The following is a 15614-nucleotide window of genomic DNA, read 5'->3' as shown; positions in this document are numbered from 1 at the left end:
TTGCCCGTTCCACGGGGTAAACAGATCTGATAATCGGTCCGTTATATTTAATTACTTCAAAATGCCCCAAATTATAATATTTTATAAACAAGTTTAAGTATAAAAGTTACTGCACTACATTTAAATTTTAAAACATGTAATAGTAAAGTGCCTTAGCACTTTTCTTGGTTAACACAACTTGCTTAACATAGGGCCAGGCCACAACACTGCGTTACGGCGTCGCATCTTATAAATTTACGACGCCGCAGAACGCATCGTGAAAATTTCCGATGTAAGGAGTGCTATCTATATGAATTTTTTGCGTTGCGACATCGCATCGCATTCCTGTGCGATGTTGTTTTTGCGATACGACGCCGCAACGCAGTGTTGTGGCCTGGCCCATACACACAAGTTTTACGCGCCTGCTATTCTGTGTTATTTGCTATTTTTAACCGACTTCCAAAAAGAAGGAGGTTACATGGTTGTCTGTTTTTTTTATGTTCAACGATCACTTCGTTGTTTGTGGATCGATTTTCAAGATTTTTTCGCTATTGTATCGCGTTTAATCCGAATTTGGTACCATGTTCATTATTACATTATCTAGAACCACGCTTAAGTGGATTCTATTATTAAGATGATCTAGTACGGACTAGTATAAATATGGTCTTCTGTATATTGTTTATTTGGCTATTTCTGTCTACAGGAAGGAAAATTTGGCTTTAGGTCAATTCTAAGAATATGTTTCTGTAGCGGTCATTGTGGCTTACCACTTGAGACAAGGATACCCTATTATCTGGTATTGTTTAATGTTTTTAGGGTATATTCTACACGTCTACAAGGATGTCGCGTGGCTAAAATTAGCACTAGCGCCACCATTTTATAAAGGATAACTTAGAAGATAGAACACAACTATTTCATATCACGCCCTTCTATCGATGTCATCAAAGTATCATTTTGTATATAACCGAAATATAAAACATCGCTGGTGTTATTTTGATAGACAGCTGTTTTGCATCTATACCCCCGAAAAAACTTCATTCTAGTACCACAGGGTCTTGAAAGATCTCTTACACCTTCAATTGTGGTGGCCATATTGCAAAAATGAGCCACATCTGTGGGGGCTACTTCTGGATGGTCTCGCGTGTCGTGTTAAAATGATGATAACTCTAAAATTCCGTATGGGGGATGTATGTTATAACTATGTTATTGGAACCTGTATGAATTAAGCGAAGATTATCAAAATTAATTAATCCTACTTTGCTAAATTAAGTTTTGTAACATCTAGAAATAATTATATCATTTGTCTACTGGTAATAATCATAAAAATATATTCCCTAAGTACTAGGAGGCTTGTCATAGTTGACCTATATTGTTTGGTCAAGCTGCCTGTTAACTGGTCATGACACAACCAGACCAAATTACATAGATCCATCTTTCCTGAATTGTCTGATATTATTGCTGATATAATTCATGTATAAAACTCTACAATAGCTCTACAAACGATCAAGGAACCCCAATAGTAATCTACGAATGGATTTATGATTTATAAATGTTGCCACATAAATGCTTAACCGTTATATAATTTGGTCCAAATAAAGCAATCCAATCCCAAACCAAATAGGGCCGACTAATGACTTACCAAATAATATTCGAATTGCCTGACTTATTGGATTAAGTCATCGAAAGTTGACGGTCGTTAGGTAAAACATTGTAATGACTATAAGTAATCAACCTTTACAATTTATTGGCCTATCTAAAGTAGATCTTTGATCGTGTGTGGCATTTTATGGTATCGATCTGTTATAGTTAAAGTAGCTATTACGTTTGTCCTACAGCAAATGACAAAGATATACAATATACATATGGGTATAGTATTCTCAGACTAGGTCTGAACGGATTGGAAAATAATTGATTTGCTGTTATCTAAATATTTTAAATAAGAAGTTCAATGGACGACATCTTATAACTCTGAAACCTTTTCGGACTGCGAATACGCCTTTTGGATTGAGAGATGGCTCGTGTATATCCAGCTTAAAAGTAAGCCTGTAAAACGTTGTGGCATAAGTTATTACAATGCGTTTATTAACCAGTTCAAAACATTAAAAAACAAAGTAAAAATTAGGGAGAGACTAATAATGGTCGTATATAAACTAGTTTAAGCTCATAAGCATAACCCTTGTAAAATATGATAATATGCCGACATGTTAACGTTAGAACAGGTTTTTAATTAAACGAATCAAAATAAAGATGTTCAGCCTCGTGAGTTTCGGATATAACTCAATAGCTTGATTCCGGTCGGTAGGCAGTTAGATCAGAAAAATGGATTCATAGGCAGATGGCAGAACTAACTTTGGTCGGATAATGTCCAATCGACACAAAACTAATATATGTAACTAATAGGATAAAACATATTAGATAAGTGCAATGTTTTCACACTGGAGGCAGTACCAGCACAGACAATAAACAAAAAGTTTTTTGAAGGCTAGACAGAACGATATTTGACCGTGATTAGACTTCGACCCTTTTTATTAGTACCTGCATGTTAGGGGCAGAGGGCGTTGATAGTAAGCATTCCTGTGCGTCAAATAGATGGCGTTTTTTTTTTAAATAAATAGCGACGCGTTGTTAGTATTCCTGGGAGTCAATAGATGACGTTTATTTTAATAGTTTTTTTGAGTTTAAGTATAATTATGTATTATGTAATATGTACATACAGGTTTTTTGAACATAAGAAATAACTTCGTTCCATTCGGGTGTCCCTTGACACCTCTCAAGTTTTATTTACTGTAGGTAGCTCCTAGTAGCGCCCTCTGCTCCGACCTTTGCCTAATATTCCCCTTTGAAAAAATATAATAATCCAACGAAGCGTAGTTCGCAAACTAACTGTGAATCATATTCTCTAATAGTTCTAGCTCTTTTATTGAAAACTAAAATAAATTTGTATTTTTATTTAATAAAAAACGGTCTTCACGCAAAACAGTGCAGTGAAATGATACTTCTATTAATGGTTAGAGCCCCGCCGCTACATCCGGCGCAGGCGCACAAAAACTGAAACGTGGACCTATGCCCTTTCTGGAAGTGCTTAAATAGGCTCCTATTTAGACTTATACTAGTACTACATTTCTTTTTTTCTTTATATTTTATTTAAAGGGATTTTTGTACAAATGTCGGTGTCAATCCCATAGTACCTTATGCTAAATATAACAAAACTTACAATAAATCTGACTTAAAGTTAAAGTTACATAGCATTCTAGCAGCTTCACAAGAAGGCTCTGCTATTATTATATTACATCTAATTATTTTAAAATTAAAAATCAGCTGTTCTTTTAAGTTTGCTTTCCGGAAACACTCCATCAGTCGGTGGAATACTTAACTTATATTAATATGTTGCATGTAACTTCAATACGCCGAAATTATCACGGGTTTTTTTCTAAAGTAAATCCTTTACCGACACTCAATGTATCTCCATACCAAACATCCCCAAATTCAGTTAAGTGAATTAATAGGCCGGGTACCATCGAAATTCTCATACATACCGCATACGTTATACCAAAATCATTTTCTCATCCGAAAATATTTAACATGTTTGAGTTATTTTTCAGCTTAAAATAGTAATTACCTAGGTTCCTGCGCAAAAATTTACCACAAAATATTTAAATACTAAAAAATATTTTTTAAGAGTTTAAAATATATTTATAGGTAAGTAATTAAGTAAGATTTCGACGGTACCCGGCCTCTTAAGCGCCAAGAAGTAACAGACACAGACACATCGCACTTTTGATATAAATATGGATTATTTAATTGTTTATTGACCATTTCAATAACATTAAAAACACGTATAGACTATAAAGCATTATGAATTTACAAGCGAGTCAAGTTGTAACGAACATTTTAATTTATGTCTTCGCTCGACCCGCACGACGGTAAATTAACAAAAAGTCGTTTAACATACAATACAAATACAGTATTTTCCCCATTCTCCCCGCAAATTACCAATTGCGGCAAAAACACTTTTTACAACTTCATACCTTGAATTGCAACCAGTTTTTGGAAATCTGAATAAATGTGACAACGAATTAGTGTCATACTGTCCCACATTTTATGTGGGACAGTCAACTTTTTTGACGGTGCAAAACTCAATCAACGCACAGTTATATTTAGTACGACACTGGTACTAAATATAAAGCGACAGAAGTACAGGTACATTTTGTAGAGTTGAAAATAATTATGGTTGAAGAAACCAATAAAGAAATTAATTTTAAATCGAAGTATTCTGTTACATCAGTTCAGTTCATGTTGTTATTATAATAATATCATCATCCAAAGAAAGGTGGCTTTTTCACCTACAAAGAGGATCCCAATACAAATTTATTGGGATTCAATATCAAGAGGGAACTACATGTTGATGAAGACTCTATTACATTTGAAAATGAAGAACCAAGTAAAACTTTAATGTACGCACAGGATTATAAAAAAAGTAATAACTCTCTAGCCCTATTTGTTTCGCTAAAACAGTGCGGTTAGCGTGAAAAACGGTGATTCCATTATTCACCGCGGCTCGTGTCGCCCGCGCGGCCCGTTCCACCTGATTCCCCCCGTCAATGGATAACCATCCATCGAATTAGCCGCAATTGTTTTTATCCTCTCAATTTCCGGCCAGGGCGATGACCTCTTGACCGCTCAGCTCGGGCTGATTATGCACGGGTGTATTGTGTTATAGGTAAGGGTTTTCTAAGTGAAGAAACTTTTAGAAGTCAGTAAGGTAAAGACACGAATTTTCAGTAGAGCTTTGGACTCAAAAGACCATGTTGCGGAAAAAATTAACACGTGGTTTTTTTTTTCATAATATGGCGCTCGGCTTTTTAACCATGGCCAGTGTCAAGTAAAAAATGCGGGAAAACAAATTTCCTGAAAAGTTTACAAAATTTAAAGTCGTTTTTCCAGATGATCGTCAAGTCGAAAGTCTAGTAAAAGTCTAAAAAAGTAGTCAGTAATGGCAACGAGTCAAGTCAGTTGTTTTAGTAAAGTGGTTTACTAAAACTTTCGATGGAGTTTTGGAGGGAACACAAATTGGCACGTTTCTTGAAGTTGTATCACTTGCCGACACTTGTGCACGACATCGAATATTTAATGGTTAATATTCTACCAACATTACACATTAAAAACCGAAATAACACAATTTTAGGAAAATAATACAAAAACACAACGCCACTCTTTCATATTCCCAGCAAAACTCCCCAACACCAACGTGGTTATTATTATTATTACGGAATTATTGTTTAAATAAAAAAAAAAGACAGAAAGAAAGATTACAAAAAGTTAAGCTTGTCCATCGTATCCTCATTTTTAATTTCCGAATCTATTGTTCCTTTATCGTTCATATGCTACCTGTCTTTACAGGAAAACATCATGGCAAAAACTTTCACACCATGGAAAAAATCAATTTGTTCCAAATTTTTAAATTCACCGAATCATTTGCGTTTTACCGTTATGAGGCAGCCAATTTAGAAGACAAAGATGTTGAATACGAACAAAGCATGGCAAATCGACGACATAAGGATAAATCTGGTACCAAATGATCTAATTTCATAGCCAATTTCGACACAATACAGTCGATTAAGAATGTATTAGGGCAAATAGATTTTTCTAGGGAAGTTCTAGCGAAATATCCATGGAATCTATAAGTCCTTTTTGTTTAATCTTCAGTTTGGAAGGATACATTTTTATATTTTTTCCTTTTCCATTTTTTATATTTTTTCCAATATAAAAAGTGTATTTTTCAAAGTTAAATCAAAATCTACTTAGAGATTTTTATCTGCAATCTGCATTATTAAACACAATTCTATTTTTCATGGAGAATATGGTAATTATTTTTTTATTTTAGTTTGCACCCCGCCACCCACCCCATTTTCATAAACCTTAATTAAGTTTGTCAATAAAAACTTGTCCAAACTCATGTCCGACACCGTTTCCTACTCGTTCTCTTTTGTCACCCTGCGCCGATTTTTTGCAACCTTTTTTATCGGCAAATTAGTTTCAGAAACCAATATAACATTATACTGCACTAAAAACAGGCAAAAAGTTGCGGTAAGTGTTTGACGATGACTGTCACTTCCGGAGCCGCTAATATTACGGAATGATCAAGTGTCTGCGAAAATCATGTGTTAATCGAAATCACAGACAACCGAGAGCTTCAAAAATGGACTCCAAGGTTGAAAGTTAAGGTTTGTTTTCAGTTGCAGGAGCTACCCCCGGTGTGGCACACAAAGGTCCAAAGGCTACCGATGGCGCCTTGTTATTAGACTTCCGAAAACGACCGCGGTTTTTGCCGTCTATCGGAAACCTCAAAGGACAACAAACTGACAAATTATGCCAACAAAGAAAAGAATTAGCGATGAAAGGGGTTTAGGGCACAAAATTGCCTACCGAATCTATTGTAGATTACCGGGAAACAAAAAACTAATGTTCCGAGAAATGGCCGGTGCGGTTTCGAGTAATTTATATTTTGATTGTCGTTCGCTTAAAGCCGGTAATAAAAAGCTCATTGTGGACACGCGTCAGTATTGTTTACCGCATTTCCTCGGTTAGTAACCGATGATGCCAAAAATAATCTTCCTCTATTCCTAAACTTTATTCCTTATTTATCCCAATTCCCACTAAACAACGTTAATAGAACGCGGAAATCGGGAAAATATCTCTGACGAGTATCAGTGATAACAATATTTTAATGTTAGATACGAAACGAGCTGGATCGAAGAAGGAACGAAGCTACAGTTGGATTGAACCAGCAGAATTAGGGTGCAGCATTAATTATTCTACTAATCTCTTAGCGGTTTTCCTCCACGTTGTCGTACATTCGTTTGTTCGTGCACGTACGCAACCAAATATACAAACTAGAGGAAACAATTTGTTAACGATAGCCGTTAGGTTGGCCGTATAATATGTACCTACTTGAAAATCATTTCCTCAAAATTTATTTTTAATTCATTTATTTTCGTTATAGTTACTTAACTACTCTCAAATATCTAAAACATTTACCCATCGATCGTGGAATAACGAGACACAATAGCTTTTCTATTGTTATCGCGGCCGGATGCGGCCGCTTAGGTCTTCATGAATTAAAGTCTTTCTCATCACATTCTCAAAAATTCTCAAAAATTCAGAACTATTTGAACATGAAAAGTCATGAAAGGTCAATAAATTATAGTTCATGACGTCTGGTGTTTGAAAATGGTAACAAACTAAGTAAGTGTTCATAATATTAACTGCGAAAATACATAATATTAATTACTAAACGTCTGTCCGTCTGTCGCCAGTCTGTCGCGGACTCGCGGACAGGCGCCTCCGTATCAACGCCGTAAACTTTGAAACGATATTTAGCACTAATGCAAATGCTTTAACAAGATAAAGACCTAATTTCTTTATAACAAAAGTGAGATCTAAAAGTCTCAAAAGATTAAGGAAAACGTCGCAAGTATACATGAGTTACTTTACAAGAATCTAAGAAGATTTGTATTCGTAGAATACGAATGAAACTTTGAGTCCCGTAGACATAGACTATATGGAGTAAGAGATACAAGACAAATTAATATAATATTAGTTTTTCCTGCTACGACTGCAACTTATGTAGACGCTAGAAATTATACAACCAAATATTGTTTGTAGTATAGAGCAACAAAAATCGTATTAGAAGAAAGAGCAGAAATAAGTTCTTTAGATAAACAAAAGTATGGACTATGGATAACGGATGTTGCTAGACGTATTTGGTAATAAGCTTTTTAAGAGAAGGATTACCATTGCAAATCTAGACCAGATTATTTATCAAGCTATCTAGTGCAATATTGTAAGACAGGCCCGTGTATGGTCGATTTTCGCCAGAAGGAAAGAGACCTAAATATTTTAATTACAGATATCACCATAAACACGAATTCGCTATGACCAACTTCTTGTATTGTGAACGCTGTAAACATAAACAAAGAGCCAAGATGAATTAGCGAAGAGCAAGGTCGTGACTGTGGCGACATTGAACTCTCGTTATCTGGCTGTCAGCGACGAAATATCGACGCCGATACACCAACCATTTCCTGTCCGGCATTCCGATCAAATTGACTATCTATTTCTGACCAAAACCGTATTTATTAATTGTCACGATAAGGAACACCTAAGAGGATAATGGATTTTGCGCCATTTAAAAATCTGCTTTGTTTATATTTTTTACGCAAGGTCACTAGGGCTTAGGTTGGTGATGAGTGATGACGATAGTAATATTATTAAAGCAAAAAAATTATGCTATTGTTTCTGCCTATTGAAAACACCGCTTGAACGGTCGGTATCGAATGAGAAACAGCTTCAGATGAAGTTGTGTAAAACAATTAAACATTTAATTAAATTATTCGTCGTGTTATTAGATCGTGACTCCAATAATTGAATTGAAAAATCAATCGTGCGGTAATTAAAATCGGATAGTCGGATAAAAGTGCAGGGCCAATTTTCACTAGTAACGGAGGGGGGCGGCGTCTGCCATTGGCCGGCGTACCGCAGGGGCGGGGACCGCCGTTATACCAAACCAGTCCGAGATGCATCTCGCTTGCCTCTTCATTAATATTTATATTAACTATGTTTTAATTGATATTTGATATGAGGCGGCGAAGCTTTTATGTAGAAGATAATCTAAAGAGATTGTGAATTGTCAATAATACTTTCACCGAGCAGTTATACTTGTTATGAATATGATTCAGTCGAAAGAGTTACTAATCTAGCCATGGCTACTGCAGCTATAACTAAAACTAAAAAATCTAAATGTGACTTACTGACTTTTTATAGACACAAGACGAGCAACAAGACTGATTCTGAATTAAGTGAAACAAATGAAACCAAACATAAAAGTGATAACCATATTAAAAGCGAATAATTCTATAAACAGATAATCGAGTAATAAAATCGTTTTAACTGCATATTGAAGTTTTATTGCTTTATTATCAATTCAACGAATTCTTGCCAGCCTGAATTATATTTATGGTGAGGTGAATTATTACGAAGGTTACTCGGTAATTATTGCTAATTACGATTATTTTTTTAGATCTTAATTACATATAAATGTTTACAATGTACGCTCTGCTATGTCGATAATATCTTTGCTGAGTCATTAAAATTTACTATACAATAAAAAACATAGTAATTTCTTTGGAATGTCCCCCTAATTTAAATTGATATTTTCAATTTTGTGTAAGAACAAGATAATTTTCATAATCTAGTGCACGAAATAAATCTTGTATTGGTCGTAGAAATTGTTCCATTATATTTATATAATATTTCCACTACCTAATTTTTGAAGATAATACTTTTCAGAATTTTAATTTATAGGTATTATTATTTATATTACCGTTTCTAGTTTGGTGCAGATAATTACTAACCTAAAACTTCAAAAACCAGAACCTTCTCCTATTATTTTATTCCTGTGGGGCTAAAATGGTCACTTGTAGCAATTCCTCTCAATCAATTCAGCAAATGAACTGTCAAAACTGTCAAACTGACAAATGTCAAATCAGTACAAAAATACAGAAATGAATGAAAGCAGAGTTGCATTTTGCAATTTTATAATTATGATTCATATTATCATGATTCCTCAAAGCGACCATTTTAGCCCCGCTGTACATATTTAACGTAACAAAGCTTTCTTTATCTTAGTTCCAGTCATGATCAGGCTGTTTTAGTACCTTTCTTCATTATTCAAAAATATTTCTTCCAAACCACACGCTTACGGCGATTGGCATATCCGCCATTTTTATTAATTAAGCCTTTTTAAGATAAGGAACGAGTCTGTAAGGAGCTACTTGTGTATGTAACAGGTTTATTAAATCTCTGTTTTGCGGTTCCCGGGGTAATTTGTGGTTGACCGTCACCGTTTAAGTCAGTTCTGACTGGGAATTTGCTTACTTAATTTCTTCTGAGGTTTCATGTAAAATAGTCTCATTACTTTACAAGCCTCTGACTCATGTCTCTCGTTAAGAATATGATTATTGTTTACTACAAATCTACTTCTTATTGTACAAAGTACAATTCATTCGAAAATTCGTGGAAGAGCCATGCTTCGGCACGAATGGGCCAGCTCGACCGGATAAATACCACGTTCTCACAGAAAACCGGCGTGAAACAGCGCTTGCGCTGTGTTTCGCCGAGTGAGTGAGTTTACCGGAGGCCCAATCCCCTTATTCCCTTTCCTACCCTCCCCTATTCCCTTCCCTTCCCTACCCTCCCCTATTACCCTATTCCCTCTTAAAAGGCCGGCAACGTACATGCAGCTCTTCTGATGCTGCGAGTGTCCATGGGCGACGGAAGTTGCTTTCCATCAAGTGACCCGTTTGCTCGTTTGCCCCCTTATTTCATAAAAAAAAAAAAGAAAAAAAATGAAGCCAAATTATTCTTTAAGCGCTTTATTTTTACATTACACTTAACTGTGCCTCTATAATGTATCTGAAATGCTAATAAGAAATATAAATATTTCAATAACCTTACGTATACGAACAAGTGCTTAAACAATTCCGGTAAGTCACACTAGGAATTAATTACCCCCTACAGTTTGTCTGTCAATTTCCCAATATGGAACCTCTTCCTACAACATCTTTGCTTCCTTATTACTTACACTGTCATTATGGTTTATACAGGGTGTAACAAAAATAAGTGATAATTCTTTAGGGTGTGTACTTGTTGTGTTGTAGAGAGTTCACTGTGAAAGTAGCAGCGCTGAAAGACCAAATATTTTGTCACTTTTGTATGAGGAAACTCGTGACGCTCAGGCCCTTGCCCATACAAAAGTGAAAAAAAATTATTTAATGATGTTTCTTTTCTGTTGTTTATGTTATTTTTGACAAGTAGTATTATCACAAAAGTAATTATTATCACAAAGTTTTAACGTGTTTCCGTATAACTCTAATTAATAAACTTACTTGTGAGCATAAAAAATCTAAATCCACTAATGAAAGTTTCTCCAGCACTGACGCATGACGTAACAGTATAAACAAAGAAACACTTAACAAAAACGAGCAGAGAAATATGTGACAGAGGCACGCAGCCTTACCGGACAAGATAACCCTAAAATGAGGACATAACAAAAACTTTACGGGCGAAATTAAAAGCAACAACGAAGAAATAGCCTAACCCGCGATAACGCGTCATTTGTCCGAGGCGCCGCAGATAAAAGGAGGAATGTTCAAACGCGTGACGTCACACCACATGAATCTCAAAAATTTACGTTTTACGATCAATTTCGTTTTATTGGTACTGTTACATAATTATGTTCGACGTCAATACATCCTCTAAATTTGAATAAATGTAGCCTCCTCTTGCATTCATATTTTGTTACCTTTAATTTTCTTTTGTTCCTTAACTACTATTTTGATATGCAGACATCTACTATGTAAATATTTAAATTTAGATTTGCTTATATTATGTGAAAATCTCTGAGTTTCATTTTTTTTCTCCTAGAATTAACATTATCATACGCATAGGGTCAGACACGGCATCGTCGATTCTAGAGTCCACAAACTCAAGACCGAACCTCTTCCCAAAACAATATTAAAATTATCCGTAGCACGTCCGGTGGTCGCGTGGCTACTAATTTTAGTGACTACTTATCGTGCGGTGACTCTCTCAAACCTTTTAGTGTGTCTCGGACATAAATCTTCAAATATCTATGGCTGACGCCCGCGCGGCGACCGTCTCGTATTAATTGCGAATACGGGATCAGACCTGGCATAGACGTATTACACCAATCACTATTAATGACGCTTTTAGTGTTTTGTAGCTTTTGCTAATTTCTTTTGGTTTTACGTTACGTCTTTGTCAACAAGGACTTCGATTAATGCAATTACAATATTTGCGAGGTCATATTGTAGAGGTGCTGAACCAGAAGTCATTAACTTGTCGTTCATTTCTAGAAGTAAAATATTATAATAAATATTCAAGAAAACTGGTAATGATTAAGTTATCTTAAAATTTATTTCAAATAGTAAATAATAATTGGAGTTCGACTGACTAGCATTATAAGTTATGGCCACTTTTGTAATTTCAGTCATTTTATCTTGGTTTTCTTTCAAAATGTGTTAAAAAAGTTTGATGCCTAAAATTGTTTTAGATCGTAGACATACATTTTTATAAGTGGATCCCTAAATTCATAATTCCAAAAACGTGTAATCCATTATTGTTTGAAGAATCCACTCGGACGTCTGTAAGAAATTATCAAATTAGTTTTATCATTAATAAAAACCGGCTCGCGTCTGCAAAGGATCTTTGGCATTGTTCACAGATTTTTAAATCGTCCATAATTAAATGGAATTCACTTTTTCTGTCGCGCACATCTCGGATGATATAAATTCCTGCATCGGTGGAACGGTCGGAGGAAGGAAAAAGGATCAATTTGCCACCCTGCTTGGCGGCTGTTTAATATTGAGGAGCCAATCCTCCGATGAAATTTCAAAAAGAAATCAATAATCATCTCGTAGTTGGGACGATTCGGAGGCTGGCCGAGGTACAAGCCCGGAGCTCGTCGACGACTCGCGCAAAAACCAGTCGAAATGAAGTTACTGATTCCACGAAGAATTTAATACCCGTATTGTGTTGTCTTATCCATATTGACTTTGGAGATCTGCAGATAATCAAATCACTTCATTTAGGGCGATCAAAATTAATGTTATTAGTTGGAGAGAATTTTATTATGCAACATTTCGAATAAACCATCTGCTTACTAAATATTATTTAGAGCTGTGCTTAACCACATGTTTTTGCAATGAAATGAAATGAATTTGACGTGGGAGAGCCATGCTTCGGCACGAATGGGCCGGCTCGACCGGAGAAATACCACGTCCTCACAGAAAACCGGCGTGAAACAGCGCTTGCGCTGTGTTTCGCCGAGTGATTGAGTTTACCGGAGGCCCAATCCCCTACCCTTTTCCCTTCCCTACCCTCCCCTATTCCCTTCCCTACCCTCCCCTGTTACCCGTTAAAAGGCTGGCAACGCACCTGCAGCTCTTCTGATGCTGCGAGTGTCCATGGGCGATGGAAGTTGCTTTCCATCAGGTGACCCGTTTGCTCGTTTGCCCCCTTATTTCATAAAAAAAAATCCTCATTTTAGTAAGCATAGCAGTAGGTCTTTCAGGTCACAATTCAAGAGATTTAACATAAAAATCCAAGCAAGTGGTAAAAGTATAAAGTAACAACAGATAAGAAGCAAGATGATAGCGTTCTTATAGAATCTTATAAGACATGGGTCATGACACATATCTTATGAGGTCTATTATTATCTGAGAAAGGAAAGTGAAGGAAAGAGGGGCAGGGAAAGGTCAAGAAGGAACTACCAACTTAAAAAAGATACGAGTCATTAAATTATGGTAACAAAATAAAAATTGTACATCGACTGATTTCAAAAGCTTCTGTAAATCAAATAACACGCACCACGTCAAAAGAATTGCGAGTCATACAAAAGATCAATACATTATAGTAGGGGAGGTAGTGCTATCGTTTGCTAAGCAATTTCATACCGTACACAATTTATACAGGTGAATGTTGATACCTTTTTAATAATAAAGACCACCGTCAGTCGTTAATATGCGGGTGGAAAGCCCGTCAGCCAGTGATATAAGCTATAAACATTATAGCCCTACTTCGCGCTCGATGTATCCTAGGGTGTCGCGTAGACGACATTTCCACCTGCAAATATTCAGCTGACGGCGATTTTCGTTTCAATGAACCATAAAATTGCCTCACATAGCAATTTAAGTAATTAATTCGATAGTCAATATTTGTTAAGAAGAATTATATACATTTTACTTTAAAAGCGCCATCTGTTGTTATATACTAAAACTAAAACAGCACCTACCGAACCTAAACGTGTATAATCTAGATATGAACCTTTATTGGGTGCGAATTGGGATCTTTTTAATGTCAATTCAATACGATTCCCAACAACAACTTTGAGATACTCTCAATTTTTATTCCACCCATATTGGAGTAGCTGACGATCAAAACTCTTATGTATTAATAGAATAGTATTATTGTCACGATTTTCGCTCGGTATGAAATGACTTTTTAAAATGAGCGCGACCTCCCCTACTATTAATATGCAATCGTAATAACAAAAACGCGATTCGCACAAAAAGACAATTGATATAAAGTGATAATGATTCCATCTCTAATGATCGTGTATAAGAACGAAATTGTGTTCAGCAAACCGAGATATCTCTATGAATGACATCGGATTGTGACGTGGAAAAAATGAATCCCAGCATGTGACTAATTATACGAAATTATACAATAACCGATCGGATGGACGTTTTTGTCGCGGGAAGTTTTTAATCTGGAACAGTAGGTTGCATTTTTGTCGCTCTCAGACTGCACCCGTCTTTGCAATCATTAGTATGTTAATGTGATTAGGTAGAGCAGCATTACTCTGTACTTCGATTCTACTATTGTAATTCAATATCAATACAGCTTCGTCCCATTTATAATTCAGTCTGTTACTTACCAAACAATAGTTATGTTTTGAGTTTTTGAATTTTGATCAACCCGATAAAGCACAATTCAGAACGCGTTTAACGTCAAAACTTAGTACTTTTGAAGAATATAATTTGGTAGTTAATGTTGCATTTAAATAGAATCAGGATACTAATAAACATCATTTTCTTGCGCCTGAGTTGTTCTACTAGTGCAACTAAAGTATACATCAATTAATAAATTGAATTATATAATATAGCTAACTTGATATTCATGTCGTACAAATCGAAGGCAAAAAGTTTAATTTCTCACATCGTACACCGTATAATTTAACGTTACAATAGTGTAATTGCTAAGTTTTTTAATTTTTGAATTCCCCCTACCACTTCAATTAGAGACATTAGCATACAATAGCTGTAATGATTTAAACTGTAACGAAAAACACAATTCTTTGTAAATTTTGCAGCCAACAATGGGGAATCCGGGGCAATTTTTCTTGGAATGTTCATCATCATCACCATAGAACACAGAAATATGTAATACGTTCCTTTAACAACGCGACTATTACCCGATTTCTAGGATTTTTGAGGAGTTTGTTCACTTGAGATTTTGATTGGCTGGCGGCAGCAACGCTGTTGAATAGATAAACTCGTGTCAAAAAAATCTAAAAATAACGGGTATTTCTGAGGTTTATTGTATCACTCATTTTATAAAATTAAAAATTACGCAAACAAAGGGGCAGAGGGCACTACAAGCACATACAGTAAATAATTTGACAGTTGCACACGTCATAATATATCAGATAGTGACAGTAACGTAGTCAAACGTCGAACAAAACAAAAACGGCACGCACCGGCGACGCGCAGTGTCCATTAATTGTGGTGTTTTTGAGGAAAACTTTCAGAAGCTATTTCTCAACATTTTTGTGAAAGAAAAAAATTCGTGTATTTTTTAACAAGGATCAATGCATCTAAATTTGGCCGGAAGGTTTAATTGCAACCTGTATATTTAATGAATTCTAGTTTAATCTAGTAAATTCTAAAATATCTATGTTATACTGTGTTGATTGCATTTGAAATACTTTGTTAACGATAATTGTTAATGTATTTTATACATTATTGTAGTCAAGGAAGTGCAATTACATAAAA

General features: G+C 35.5%; 1 protein-coding gene across 1 annotated transcript in view; it reads left to right on the top strand.

The window, feature by feature from the left end:
• LOC121725871 (homeobox protein aristaless-like) overlaps positions 1-15614 on the top strand; it is a 76322-nt gene that overhangs the window by 17023 nt on the left and 43685 nt on the right. The gene's annotated exons all lie outside the window — the stretch shown is intronic.

This window comes from Aricia agestis, chromosome 1 (genome assembly GCF_905147365.1).
Source record: "Aricia agestis chromosome 1, ilAriAges1.1, whole genome shotgun sequence".
NCBI lineage: Eukaryota > Metazoa > Arthropoda > Insecta > Lepidoptera > Lycaenidae > Aricia > Aricia agestis.
Note: the sequence above shows the minus strand (reverse complement) of the source record. Positions and strands in the feature narration are given on the sequence as shown.